The sequence below is a fragment of the Sus scrofa genome, chromosome 10 (assembly GCF_054392235.1).
Source record: "Sus scrofa isolate SSC_HxYL_T2T_F1_AM1 chromosome 10, Sscrofa_HxYL_maternal_Yorkshire_Landrace_v2.0, whole genome shotgun sequence".
NCBI lineage: Eukaryota > Metazoa > Chordata > Mammalia > Artiodactyla > Suidae > Sus > Sus scrofa.
The window spans coordinates 12,067,697-12,082,826 of NC_139392.1; the positions used below are offsets into that span (position 1 = coordinate 12,067,697).

A 15,130-nucleotide genomic window follows, 5' to 3' on the forward strand; every position below is an offset into this window, starting at 1 on the left:
GGTTTCCACACTGGATCTTTGCTACTTATTACTCGTCTTCGAGTGGGTGCTCAGCTCCAAGTCAGCTGATAGTGCAGAAGGGGGGAGGGGAGGGATCCCCGCGCGGATATCTGGGGACTTCAGATGGGACCTCTCAGAATTCTTTACCAAGTGTGCTTCTTCCCATCAAGATAAACAGGTCACCCGCAGGTGGTCTACAGGGTGGAGCCCCCCAGCTCACACTTTTTTCTTTGTGTTAAGGAGACCCTCTGTTCCCTGAGCTTCACAATCCCTCGAGGCCTCTGCAGAGTCCTAAGATTCCCACCCTCTCTCTGTCGCTTGCCTGCCTTTTCCTGGGGAGGTGGGGGGGTGCCTGCTCGGGTTAGTAAGCACGGGAGAAAGCCTGGAGCATGTTCAGATAACCTTTTCTGGCCTGTCTTTTTCCTTTTTTTTATTTTTTGCTTTGTAGAGCCACACCCGTGGCATATGGAGGTTCCCAGGCTAGGGGTCTAATCGGAGCTGTAGCCCGCGGCCTACATCACAGCCACAGCCACGCGGAATCTGAGCTGCGTCTGCGACCTCCACCACAGCTCACGGCAGGACCGGATCCTTAACCCACTGAGCGAGGCCAGGGATCGAACCTGCATCCTTATGGTTCCTAGTCAGATTCGTTTCTGCTGAGCCACTGCAGGAACTTCTGGCCTTTTGCAGATTTGCCTTCCCACAGAGACCTGCAATCCTGGTCTGTGTGGACGTGAGGGAAACGAGTTGGGACAGGATCTGGGACTGGGGTGGGGAGGAGTCTGGGACTCAGTGCGTGAGTGTAATTCTGGGCTGCACTATTCAAAAGCTCTTTGCTGCTACACATCTATGCCATGTGCTGTAATATGTCTATAATAAAGCTGACAGTATGTTCAATTATCATCTGTGTCTTATCTACCCCAAACCTAGGGGAAAATGAAAGGGGTATTATTTATTAGTCCCTAAAGCCCTTAACAAACTGGTGAGTTGGCAGGAACCTTGAGAAGGATAAAGGTGAGACTCTAGAGGCCAAAGGAACACGTGGAGATTGAGGCTTCTGGGGAGGCAGAGCCGGTGCTGTTAGGTGTTAAGGCTCTAGTAAGTGTGAACTAGGTGGGATTTTGACCTTGACAGCTCAAAGCAGCTTATTGCCTTCAGAAGAACAGCTGTCATTATAGCCACAGGAGTGTTTTAACAGGCCTTTGTGAGCAGGAGTTCTTAAGATTATTTTACTGTATGCATCGGTCTTGCTGTGCAAAGAAAGTGAGAGGCAAGGCAGTTTGCTCTCAGAAACAATAGGGAAACTGCCCCAGAGTTTCCAAGTCAAACAGCTGCTGTGGCTGTGGGGGTTTGCCTGTGCCCTTGGGCCAAGTCAGGAACAAAGTTAGGACACCAAGGAAGACACAGGAGGGTAAGGCACTCTGAGGGACCAAGAACACAATAGGTCAAGGCAGGCCTGGCTTAGATTCGGAGTTTATTTGCAAAATGCTTTTCCAAGTGAAAAGATCTGACTCAGAGAGGTGAGAGTTGACAAGATTTGTTTGGACAATGGTTGCTTTTGGCCAACCCATGAAACCCTGACTTCATTTCGTTCACTGAGATGAGAAAAAAAAAAAAAAAAAAAATCTCTGCTGGAAAAATAAGTATCTGACCCAGAAAACAAGGACAAAGTGAAAGGGGAAAAGTCCAGCAAAAACACCAGCCTTACATGGAGTGGGGGAGGAAAGGGAAAAACTTTAAGAACTTGATAAAACCAGGAACCCATGAACAGCTCAACTGAGAGGACAGTACACAAGTAAAACACTAGAAGCTCCTCTTGTACTTGAGAAGATTGAGCAGGATGACCTGCTCCCCTCCAGGGGGGCTGCCAGAATCAAAGGCTGTGGGAAGACCATCTCTGGGGGGCGGGGCTGTCAAGCAGGTGCAGGAGCAACAGGAGGAACAGTCACAACAGCTTCAGCTCAGAAACCTGCTGAGACTGACCCTCAGGCAGAAAGAACACAAGCTCAAGAGAGAAGCCTCCTCAGGAAGCAGGAGTCCCAGGCCTGAGCAGCTGGGGTTGGGGTGGGGGCAGGGGGCAGTGGCAGAAATCCCCGAGGCACAGGACTGGGAAAAGCCCACTCACAGGACAGTGTGTAGAGAGAGCCACAAAAAGGAGCTCAGGATGGCAATGCAACTCAGGAGGTTACTGGCATGTTCCCTCCCTTTGCTCTTTCTTTTTCTCTCTCTCACATGCATACACACACACACACACACACACACACACACAGGGAAGGAAAGGTGCCACAAATAAAATCTGGAACCTAGGATATTCCTGCTGTAAATTTCTAAACTCTGCAAGTAGGCAGGAATAGTTTAAACATCGCTCCCTGGAAAGGATGCAATGTGTTTACCAGGTATGGCAATCTCAGCACCATAATTAACTTCCTGCTGTGAGGTCTGTGCCAGTGGAGCCAAGTGTGCCAAGGCCAAGACCGGCACACACTGACAGGCATCTGGAGAGGCAGAAACCAAGAAGACGCCACCTGTCAATCTCCTTTTCCTCCAACATCCTTGAGTCCCAGCTGTGGTCCTTGAAAGTGGTAGTGAGGGCCTGGCTGATATTCAGTGCTGACTTCTCATTACCTATATTAAGTACTCTAGCTCTGGGATAATGTTATGTGGTTTTTTTCCAAGCTTTTTGAACTCTTGAAAAAGTGTGGCAGAAAATTAAGGGAATACTCAGAGGCCAAAAATGAAGTGGAAGCCAAAATCCAGAAAGGTGAATTGAAGCCAGAATCCAACTTAAAGATATCTGCTCAATAAAGACAAAGGTTTTAGCCATGGGATCGGGTATGGCATAAGAGACAAAACTTAGATCCATGAAAGGTGAAATCAGAGATTCCCCTTACAAAGGTAAATCCGTTGGTAAAAGGTAGGACAACAACAACAACAACAAAACAAAGGAGAAAATAAACAAACAAAATCTCACTGCCTCAAAGGAGACAGCATGAAAACTTGCACGTTTCAGCCTTAGTGTTGGGTGGAGAGAAACACATTCCCTGTGGGAAGCTGGAACTCTACTGTGGCTTTCATGAATGCAGTCTAAAGTCTCAGTGCAATAATAATAAAAATAATAACCCTCAAGCAAAGAACTTTTTAAGGACTCACAAGTTGACAATGGTTTTGGGAACCTGATGAAACGAAATGCAAATCTTCTGTGGAAAAATGTAGAATTTAGAATCTATTCCTCAAAGAATTCCCTCAAAGAAAGTTCTATGGATCATAAGTTTGCAATAAAAAAAAATATGAAACACATAAAACATGAAGAAGCAATCCACTGTGTGAGAGGTAGTACAAATAATAAACAGCAGAATCAGACACTCAAAAGTTGCAGATGTTGAGAATAGCAGATACAGATTATAAACTAAATATATTTAATAATGAGACTCAAGAAAGGTATAGACAGGATAGGTAAAGGTCAAAGCACTGTAAGTGAAAAATACATTAGTTGAAATTAAAAACTCAATATAAGGCACCCCTACTCCTCCTAGTCAGTGTGTTATTGGTAAAGGTTTAATGGGGAGCCTGAATTCCCACCCCTGCCCAGCAGTAATGCAGCACCCCTCTTCCTCCGAGGTCAACAGACGCTAAGTGGGAAGCGTGTATGTCCATTCCTGTCTTACACCAGTACAACGTCAGAGGTGGTTTGCTCAAACAGAACATTTAAATAAGATCCATGGTCTCTTAAGACCCCAAAAGTTCAGGATTCAATTGAAATCTTTTATCAGACCAAAAGCCAGGAAAATCTCAACTTGAGTTAGCAAAGACAGCAATGCTGAGATGACACAGATATTAGTATTGTCGTACAAGGATTTTAAAATAGCCACCGCAAAAATCCTTTGACAAGCAATTACAAACACATTTGAAACAAATTAAAAAAATAGAAAGTCTCGGCAAAGAAAGAGAAGATATTAAGGAGAACCAAATGGAAGTTTTAAAACTGAAAAATACAACAGCCAATGGAAAAAACAGTAACTCAGTGAATAGGCTCAGTAGCAGAGAGGATAAGACAGAGGAGAGAACCAGTGAACTTGAAGACAGAATAAGAGAAAGTTCCCTATCTGAACAGCAGACAGAAAAGAGGAGCTTCCAGTGGGTGAACATGTCAGAATGCGAGGAGGGTGGTGCACCCAGAAAGGGGCACCCACATCCCCTAAATGTAAAGAGTCTAAATATACCAATTAAAAGGCATACAATTGGCAGAATGACTCAAAAAGGTACATCCATACCAAGGCCCAGTCAGCAAGAAAAATAAACCAACTAGTGATAGAACAATGGGGATGGATCTTAAGGGCACTATATTGAAAGAAAAAAGCCAATTTCAAAGGTCACATATATTTGATTCTATTTATAAAACACTTTTTTTTTTTTTTTTGTCTTTTCCAGGGCCTCTCCTGCGGCAAATGGAGGTTCCCAGGCTAGGGGTCAAATCAGAGCTGTAGCTGCCGGCCTACGTCACAGCTCAGAGCAACGCCGTATCTGAGCCTCGTCTGCAACCCACACCACAGCTCACAGCAACGCCGGGTCCTTAACCCACTGAGAGAGGCCAGGGATTGAACCCACAACCTTATGGTTCCTAGTCAGATTCGTTAACCACTGAGCCATGATGGGAACTCCTCAAACATTCTTGAAATTAGAAGATTATAAAGATGGAAAGAGATTAGTGGTTTCCAGGGCACAGAGACGGGAGTGAGGATATGAACTGATGGGTGTGATGCTAAAAGGGGGAGCAAAGGGGACATCTCTGTGGTGACGTGATCATTCTGCATCTGGATTTTGGTGGTGGCCACACATATCTACACACGTGGCAAAGGGCCACAGACCTGTGTACACACATCGTGTCAATCAGTTTCCGAATAAGTGCAGGCACATCTAAAGAACTACCCAGACTACCTAGAACGCAGCAGAGAACAGCAAAAAGTGGAAACTATGAAAAAGAGATGATAAGACATAGAGGTCAGAGTGAGAGGGTCTAATGCGATCTAATTCGTGTTGCAGAAGGAGAAATGGGGGAGAGGTAAAATTAGAAGTGATCATAGCTGCACAGGTGAAAACCTTCCAGAATTTAGAAAAGACATAACTGCTGTGATGTGGGAAACACAACAATTCTTGAGTGGGATAAATAAACAGAAATCCACAATCTGAAATACTGTAGCAAAACTGCAAAAAAAAAGAAAGCGGGGGGGGGGGGGAGAGAAAGAAAGAAAAAGAGAAGATCTTTAAAAGGTGGGACCTATGGCCGTCTGGAAGCTAAACTTATTCAACCTTGGATGTCCTGAAGGCGTGACATCTATTTCAGAAAACTACTGAAGGGACCATGAGTCTACCAGGCCTGAGATGAAAGACTGGGCTCAGAAAGAGGAAGATTTGGGGGTTTATAATTTTATTTTATGGCCTTTGGTCTGGCCTTTAATAGTCAGTGACTGTGAGTTCTCTGGATAGAAACTCATAAGGTCAAATACATGTAACTTTTTTTTTTTCTTTTCTTTTGACAGCTGCACCTGCGGCATATGGAAGTTCCCAGGCCAGGGGGCAAATCAGAGCTGCAGCTACAGGCCTACGCCACAGCCACAGCAACACCGGATCCCAGCTGCATCTGCGACCTACACCAGAGCTTGCAGTGAAGCCAGACCCTTAACCCACTGAGCGAGGTCAGGGATGGAACCCACACCCTCACAGAGACAATGTCAGGTCCTTAACCCGCTGATCTACCACAGGAACTCCCAAATATATTTAACTTTGAATTTTAATTTTTTCCTTATAATTTGATAATAGGATGAGATTCACATTATTTAAATTTGGGGCATTTTCATGTTACTGACATTGAATTACCAGACTCTTTTGAGGCTATTAATTCATGTCACCGTGTAATCTCTAATGAGCAATACTGAGCGGACTCAGAGTTAATTTAACTATTGTACTCACAGCGCTAATCCATCTTCGTCACTGGGGGATGGATATCAAAACTGCCAAACACTGGTGCCAAGGAGAATACCCAAAGGAAACAGTGGGTGTCGCAGGGGGTGTGGGCCTTGTGAGTAGCACTTCTATCCTGATAACTGTCTAATCGGCCCTTTGGGGGGAACCCCCCACCCCACCCGGGGAAGAGCTCATAAAGCTGAAGAACCAAGGGGGCCGGGAGGTTGTTCCTCTCGTGTTTCTGCGAGGGGACCGGCACACAGGCTCCTTCTGACCCCTTCATTCACCCTCCAGCCTCCCTGGGAGAAGTCCTTTCTGGGGTAGGAGGGTCTCTTCTCCTGGGCAGGTTTAGTGGAAGGAGCGGAAGAGGCCTGGCCCGGCCCCTCCTGGGCTTTCCTCATTAAACGACCTTTCCTGGGGTGTCCACTCTCTCTGTTCCTGGGCCCATCTCTGTGCCTCCCGGTGCTGAGCTCGGCGTCAGAGGAGAGGGGTATGTGTACTGCGGAGGTAGCTATTAGGAAGCCTATTGGGACAGCTTCCGATTCAGCTGTTGTCAAAAACACAGCTGCAATTTCTGTCGCCATCCGCCTTTGATCACTGAGTTCTCAGTCAGTTCTAGACGCAGGAGTGGCCTTTTTTCATTGGCCCCATAATGTCCTGACAATGGCACCCATCAGATCTGGTCAGCAGCTCTAGAGCCAGTGGCCAGCTCCCCTCTCTTCTGTCCTGCAAAATCTCAAGGCAGTTTCTTCGGGTTACCAATGCTACAGGGGGCCTGTCCGGACAGTTCCTCCTTCAACCTGACTTTGCTGCTGCTCCAACCTCTAGTTCCCATTGGCCTGAGTCAAGGAGTGTCATTTTTTTCTTTTTTCTTTTTTTTTTTAAATGATTTTCATTTTCTCCATCATAGTTGGTGTACAGTATTCTGTCAATTTCTACTGTACGGCAAAGTGACGCAGTCACACCTACACACATACATTCTTTTCCTCACTTTATCCTCGACCATATTCCATCATAAGTGACTAAGGTTCCCTGTGCTATACAACACGATCTCATTGCTTATCCACCCCAAATGTGATAGTTTGCATCTATTAACCCCAGACCCCTAGTCCATCCCCCTGCCCCTTGGCAACCACATGTCTGTTCTGCATGTCCACGAGTTTGTCTTTTTTTTTTTTCCTACTGTCTATTGGGCTGATACATTTTTAGAATTTAACACAGCAGATATAGAGAAAGAGCCCAGATGTACTTCCTTGAAAATTACTTCCCTCAAAATTCTCTCAAGACACCTTCTCAGATACATACAATAAATACGAAAACATTCCTCTAAGAAAAAGTAGTCTCTGGGTATCATTGCCTCTTATAAAAAATAATGATAAAACTACTGTATTTCATAATCATCAGAGGCAGTTATACATAAAGTTTTATAAAAATCAATAACTATTGTCTCCATAAGCGAGCGAGAAAGTGGCAAAAATAACAAATATTTTCTTTCTTTCTTTCTTTTTTTTTTTTTTTTTTTTTTTAAGGGCTGCATCCTTGGCGTATGGAAGTTCCCAGGCTAGGAGTCAAAACAGAGCTACAGCTGCCTGCCTACACCACAGCCACAGCAACGTAGGATCTGAGCTGTGTTTGCGACCTACACCATAGCTCATGGCAACGCCAGATCCCTAACCCACTTGCGAGGCCAGGGATCAAATCTGCGACCTCATAGTTCCTAGTTCCTGCTGCACCACAATGGGAACTCCACAAATATATTCTTTATATCTTGTAAGCATCTGACCAAAAGAAAACAAAAATAACAAGCTTACTTTTAGCTACAGTTACCTTGAAAATTAAGCCTCTTAATAAGGAAAATGGGAGCCTCTCCCTAGATAGAACTGTAGGAAAATGTTTAAAAGGCAAATCCTTTTATGGCAGAAAAGAGGTGTAGAAATGCAAAATCTTGGCTCTAACATTAATTTGGGGTTAACTATAAAACATGCGGTGGCTGGGCTTCTCCGTTTGTAACTTGGAATGTCACCTGGATATGTTAGCTACATTTGCATTATTTTAGCAACATGTTAATAATATTACGACACTTTAAAACATACGATTTTTAACAGCTGAAAAATATACATAATGCTTTTCTACAATGTGCTTTCTTCAACACTGAAAGATGAAGAATGTAACATCTACAAGAGCCCTTTGAAAAATGATGCATCATGAAGGTTAAGGATCTGGCATTGTCACTGCAGTGGTTCAAGTCACTGCTGTGGCGCAAGTTCGGTTCCTGCCCTGGGAACTTCTGCTTGCCACGGGCATGACAAAGGAAGAAAGGAAGAAAGGGAGGAAGGGAGGGAGGGAGGGAGGAAGAAAAGCACAGAGATTCTTTAAAATAGGTGTAGTGAGGGAGTTCCTGTTGTGGCTCAGTGGTTAGCGAACCCAACTAGTATCCATGAGGATGTGGGTTCGATCCTTGGCTTCGCTCAATGGGTTAAGGATCCAGCATTGCTGTGAGCTGTGGTGTAGGTCACAGATGCGGCTCGGATCCTGCGTTGCTGTGGCTGTGGTGTAGGCTGGCAGCTGTAGCTCCAATTCGACGCTTGGCCTGAGAACTCCCATACGCCTTGAGTGCGGCCCTAAAAAGCAAAAAAAAAAAAAAAAAAAAAAAAAAAAAAGAAAAGAAAAAGGCACACTGATCTCTGAGATGAAGCTCCAGATGCTTAAGTGCCTTCTCCAGTATTAGACCCAGTGGCTGAGGGAAGACGTTCCAAACATGTATTCCCCAATTACACACAGGCCCATGCTCCTGATTCACCCCACGCAAGATACTGCTAAGCTGCCATCAGGAAGACATGCGTTTTGTGAGGTTTTGCAGGAATGGCAATACGTCTGAATTCTGTTATTACTACATGACCAACAGTAAACCATCCTGAGCGTTGGCCTGGGATGAGATTGGCTGCCGGTCCCAGGACGGGTCCCCAAGGGATTCTTACTAACGTTTCCTTTCCCCGTGTTCCTCCAGCTCTTGGACCGTCACAACCAACCAGCGCCACCAAGTGCCACGTTGAGCGGGGCGTACGCACCGTACCCTCCATCCCCACAACATCCTTATTAGGAGGTAATCACCCACTTTACAGACCCAGGTGAAGTAACTTTCTGCAGATCATTTAGCCACCAGAATTAGGATTCAATTTACGGTGAATTAACTCGCACTTTTCGACGTGCCATTTGCCGTTTATTGCCAAATTTTCACTGTTCAGGACTTTTTTTCCTTCCTTTGGTCAAGCCAAGAAGGGTTTCTAATTAAAGGCCTCGATTCAAACTTTGGATCCTTTGTCCTCTCCCATTAACTAGTGGCAGGACTGTGGTCCTGACTCCCAGTTTCTGTTTTCTTATCTGATTAAAAGAAGAAGAAGAAGAAGAAGAAGAAGAAGAAGAAGAAGAAACAAAGAAAGAAATAGCAAGTATCCTCTTTCCCTGATGTTTCAGAAAACATGTATGTGATGTGCCGCTCTGATTACTCCCAGGGCTCAACCACTCACAGATGTCCAGAACTACTTGGTTTTATTAAAATTCAACTCAGGTGTCGGTGGCCTCTGCGTAGTGGAAGAAAGTGGCTGAGGACAGGAGCTGGTTTCTTTTTCTTCAGCTGAATTTGATCTCACTGCAGTGAAACGGCACCTGCTTTTTCAGCCTTACTCCTTTCGGTAACTGGCCCAGACAGAACCTGGTCCCTGGGCAGCAGGGAGGTGGGTGCAGAGAGGGCTCAGGGACGCTGGCGGAGCTTGCAGAAAGAGGCACAAGGGAATCCAGCCAGTGTCTGCTCTGGGGCAGCTGCTGTGATGTGTGAGAGGTGCGTGTGTGCTCACACTGAACGCTCACATGGAAGGTAATTGTTCACAACGTTTAGAAAACCACGGTGAGCCTCGGATATGGACAACCGGCCAAGGAACAGCCTCTGGGCAGGAAGCATCACGCCTCCTAAAACGATGTAATAATTACTGCAGATGCCCCATCATTGCAATCCCGCCTCGGAGGAGAAAGAGAACGCGGGGAGCAGTACCCAGGAGGCCGCAGTTTCCGATCCCAGACTCGGCGCCGGCTGCTGGGAGAGAGGCCGCCACCTCCCCCCGCCTCTCCTAAAACCCCCAGCGCCCCGCCTACCTCGCTAGTCCCGGGATAAAACTTGCTCTTAAAGGAAGGGAAACTCGATGTGCTGTCAGTGTCTGCAGAACTGTCCGTGTCAGAGGCTCCCATCCGCTACCGCACACGAACCGCCGGTGACAGCGGCCAGTCGGCAGCCCGCTTTCCTGACTTCCTGATTCCTGGGCGGGCACTGCCCCTAGCAGGTTGGCTGGGGAAACGTAATGCTGCAAAGGTGCTGGGGATTTCCGATGGACATGTTCTAAAATTAGGTTTTGATGATGGCTGTACGACTCAGAATTAAATTCACTGAATTATTAAAAAAAAAAAAGAAACTAATAGGTACTTTGCTATAAGTGGCCGAAAGACCACAACAGGATCAATGAGGCCAAAGGAAAAAAGGATGTAATTTTTCTTTGGGCACGAGTTTTTATCATAACTAGTCCTTATCCACCGTTATTTTCTATTTGCCTCGTAGAAATAATATAATATATATATCAAAAAATTGAAAGGGACAAATGTAGAAGGAAATAATTTTTAAAACAGATGTGAAGCAGAATTTTACTAAGGAATATAAAGAGTATATAAGAGAAAAAATAAAAAGCAAATATATAATAAAAATTAATGTAAATAGATTCACAGGGGAAGGCACTTTGTTTTTAAACAATTAAATAATAAGCAGGTATTTCAGATCTAAATATGTCATTTATAAATTATGCAACCAGCAAGCCTATCCTAGCCAGAGCTGCACAAAATCACCTTTGGTTTAAAACAAAAGACAACGTACAGCAAAGTATCTGTTCAAATACAAGCCAAGGGCAAAGAGAGTTCTGTTCGTGAAACTTTAAAGAAAACTCACGCCTGGAAAATAATCACAAATAAAAGGCAAGCAGAAAAGACAATGCGAAAGTCAAGGAAAATCTAAGAAGTAAACAAGAAGGAAAAAATACAAACAAAGCAAATTCTGTCCCAAAGTCCAAAGGAAGCGGGGAGTGTCCCCTATTTTCTATGATCTGCATCAACAGGTTGTGTTCACCGCTCTCTCCTTCCCCCAAACACATTTATATCTCTGCCCCCAAACTCATTCACATATAGAGCCGTCCAAAGTTTGGACTTTAAACCTACTTTTTTTTTTTTTTTTCCTTTCATGCTTACAGTTTTTGCTTCTTTCCCTTTGCTTTTTACTTTAGCCAAAAACATCTGTTCCACCACTGCCTTTTCCTGTCAGGGATGGACTCCCACAGGCTAGAAATTGATCTAAGGCTTCCAGACTCCCTGTCTCAGCTAAATCTTCCAAACATTCTTTTCTCCCAGGTGATTTTTTTTTTTTTTTAATTTCTGACTCCTTCTGTCTGATTCTTCAATGGATCTTACTCCACGAATCCCAGAGATGTTTACAGTCTTAACAGTATATGTCATCTATTAGTGGAGCTGTTTTTTGCTTTTCTAAGATCTCAAACAGAATATAACTGGTACTAATTCCAACACCAGAGAAATAATGCAAAACATGTAAACAATCCCCAGAACCAGAAGAGACAGAAGGCTTGCTAAGTAATAAATTCTCCTTGGCCACAGACCACATCAAAAAAAAAAAAAAAAAAAAAAAAAAAAAAAAAAAAAGGCATTACTGACTCTGATCCCCAAACCAGGAGGTACCACTGTTCTTTACAGGTACTTCAAAATCCATCAAGCTAGAATTCTAGATAGACAGAAAATTTTTATCCTAAATTTGGGTTGAATCTTTTGAAACCAAGAATATTTTCTTTCCTCACATTTTATACCTACTGGTATAAATCAATACATATGAATTAATCACATTTCTTCTTGGACTAGGAGACAGTTGGTTTGATGTCAGTGTATGAGATTTATTTAACTCAAATATTTACTCTTTAAGCTTATTTAGGTGATGGGACGGATATCAAAATGTAGGTTTTAGTGAAAGGAATAAATACAGAACTCAGGACACAAATACTAAGAAGCTAAGTAGTTAGCTTGGAGGGTTACTTGGAAATTACTTGGAGAGTTTAAAACTCTAAATACTAAGAAGCTAAGTAGTTAGCTTGGAGGGTTACTTGGAAATTACTTGGAGGGTTTAAAACTCTAAAACTTCTGATGGAAGAATCCAGCAAAACAAAAATAATAATTTAAACTAGAACATGAATCTTAAAGCATTTTCTACACGTGCATAGAACTTTCATAAAGGAGAACACTAGAGAGCATTGAACACTTTATGAAACTAAAACCATGGTTGTCTACCAATTTTTGTGTTGGCCAAAGAGTCAAACGCTTTGCCTAAATCACTTTTGCTATATCATATGTCAACAGCAAAGACAAAATTAGAATTAAAAGCCCAAGGTAAATTTAATAATAGTGACACTTCCATTGTCAATACTAACCATTTGTTTGATCAGCTTCCTTATCATAAATTTATATTCAGCAATAAATATATTTTTTCTCATACCAAACGTGAATTTTAGGATTCAGAACCTCACGTAGTAATTTTTACATGGTGACTGATGTAAAAAAAGGCATATGATCTCCCATTAATTAATTATTGTCTCTTACAAAAGATGAGGCCCCGATTAATTAAATCAAATAAAGATACAGACTCTAGTGTCTTGTCTGTTCCCTTTTATACTTAATACCCACTGTAGCTGCTCTCATCATGTACATTCTACCAACAGGACAGTTTAGGGAGAGATCATATAAAGGACTGTCCCCAGCTGACCAAGTTCACAATGGCCGCAAAGATGAGAGAAAAGCAACCAAAAAATGCCAACTCACTATGGTGGCCCCAGGCTGAGTTATATGCCCTGACTAATGAGAGAAAACTCTTCCACATCAAATAAAGCCAAATCCCTAACGTTCTTAAAAATCCAGATGAGCAGTTAGAATTCAGTGACACTGGATGATCACACAGTTCAAAGGCTTGCATTGTGACTTCTTTTAAAAAACAGTACTCTTTACCAAGTGCCTAATACGCGCCTAAACACTTGGAATCCCACCCAGCAGCCCTTAGTGGCTCCGTGTTACAGGTGGGCAAACAGCCCGGTGACGGGAACGTGACCCCTGCCCTGTGGGAGAATCAGAATTTGGACCAGGTCTGTTCACACCAGAGGATTCCTTAGCAAGCACTGGAACTTGCTCTTCTGCGAGAAGCTTTTGACATGTATTTTAAAAATTTCTCTTGTAGTGATAAATGTATCTTCTGATTTATTGTCCTCTTCCAAAATTTAAATTGCTCTTTTGACAGATGATTTAATTTAATTCGATCTTTTGACAGATGATCCAGTGAGTCCGGTACCCACTGCTACGTCCTCCCTAATGATTCACATGTAAATAGCTTTCCTTTTCCTCAAACAGGGCAGATGCCTATCCCATGAGATCCTATTGTACAGTACAGGGAACTCTAGCCTATCTCTTGGGATAGAACATGATGGAAGACAGGATGAGGAAAAGAATGTATATACACACTCGACTTCATTGTACAACAGAAATGGCAAAATGTTGTAAATCAACTATACTTTCAAAAAAAGAAAAATAAATAAACATGAATCTTTCCTTTCAGGAAGAGAGCTACATTTACTCAATCATCTTCTTTACTTTCTTTCCTCTATTTTATGTCACCTTCTTTGAGTATGGCAGCCTGGCCGATTGTTTGTTCCTTTGCTTGGTGTGAGCTGATCACGAAGCCTAGGATTTTTGGAACATACCTTGTGTGGGACATCAAAATACTTTTTTTTTTTTTTTTTTGGCCATTTCTTGGGCCGCTCCCGCGGCATATGGAGGTTCCTAGGCTAGGGGTCCAATCGGAGCTGTCGCCACCAGCCTATGCCAGAGCCACGCAACGCAGGATCCAGAGCCAGGTCTGCGACCTACACCACAGCTCATGGCAACGCCGGATCGTTAACCCACTGAGCAAGGGCAGGGATCGAACCTGCAACCTCATGGTTCCTAGTTGGATTCGTTAACCACTACGCCACGACGGGAACTCCAAAATACTATTTTTCAATTCAAACATAGCCATGTCACATCTGGGTAGACAAAAGTGAGTCACTAACTTTAGGAGACTTGCATTCAAAGCCACATCCACTTTCTCTCAACTTGTTCCCTCTTTACTGCCTTCTCCCCCCCTCACCTGTCCACACAGTTGTTCATTCCTTGTGGCTAAAAAAAGACCCCCACGTGGCCGGCTGCCACCCGGCTCATAGGGAACTTTGGACTGAAAGTGACTCTTTGGAGGAAGACCTTTAGTAAAGTCCCTAGGGACAAATGCATCAGGCCTCTCTCGATAGCACCCCCAGGGGCCCCCCTAAGATTGCACCTGCCGGGCCTCTGACCAAACTCTAACAGCCAAGCAGCCCTTTACCTGTTCCAGCGGCTCCCTGGGGCCCGGGAGCCGCGCAGTAGCAGCAGTCCAAGAAGATGACATAGTTAAGAAGGTTGAAGAACAGCCCGATGACCCCGGCACTGAGAACCAGCAGCGGCTGCTCCGTCTTTTGGGGTGTAATATACCTTTTGACAGCTTCCACCAGGATGCTGAACATCAGGGCCACGGCAAAGACGGAGTTGCCGAATGCCCCCACGACGTCGGCCCGGAGAAGGCCGAACGTGCTCTTCCGGTGCTGCTGTATCATGCTGGCCCTGAGGCCGAAGAGACCGATGATCATGGACACGAGGTGGGAAAGGACGGCAAACGCGTCGGAGGCCAAGGAGAGGGAGTTGCCGATGTGGGCGATCACCAGCTCCATGGCGAACAGGAGCAGCGTCACCACGCACATGAGGATCAGTCGGAAGCTTCTCCCTGAGTATCGGCCCATCGCGCCCTGCGCGCCGCGGTCCCTCTCCCTTTCCTGGGAAGGCTGAGCTCCTAGGGGAGCAGCTACAGATGCAGTGATTACAGCTTCTGGGGAACTCTCCCCTTCAGCCTTGCACCACTTGTCATATTTGAAAATCACCGTTTACAGGCTGCTATAAAGCCATAAAACAGTTTAAAGGGCAATTAAGCAAGACACGTCATGTGAGCGGGGACTTGTGGAAA

The 15,130-nt window shown here is 44.4% G+C and overlaps 1 protein-coding gene and 1 pseudogene across 1 annotated transcript in view; both read right to left on the bottom strand.

The window, feature by feature from the left end:
• Positions 1-10,266, bottom strand: part of SLC30A10 (solute carrier family 30 member 10) — a 35,444-nt gene extending 25,178 nt beyond the window's left edge. The window contains exon 1 of the mRNA XM_084979152.1: positions 10,111-10,266. The gene's annotated coding sequence lies outside the window, so the exon portion shown is untranslated. The remainder of the gene's footprint in view (positions 1-10,110) is intronic.
• Positions 10,267-14,435: 4,169 nt separating this feature from the next.
• On the bottom strand, positions 14,436-14,909 carry LOC146398793 (calcium/manganese antiporter SLC30A10 pseudogene; annotated as a pseudogene).
• Positions 14,910-15,130: the final 221 nt, after the last annotated feature.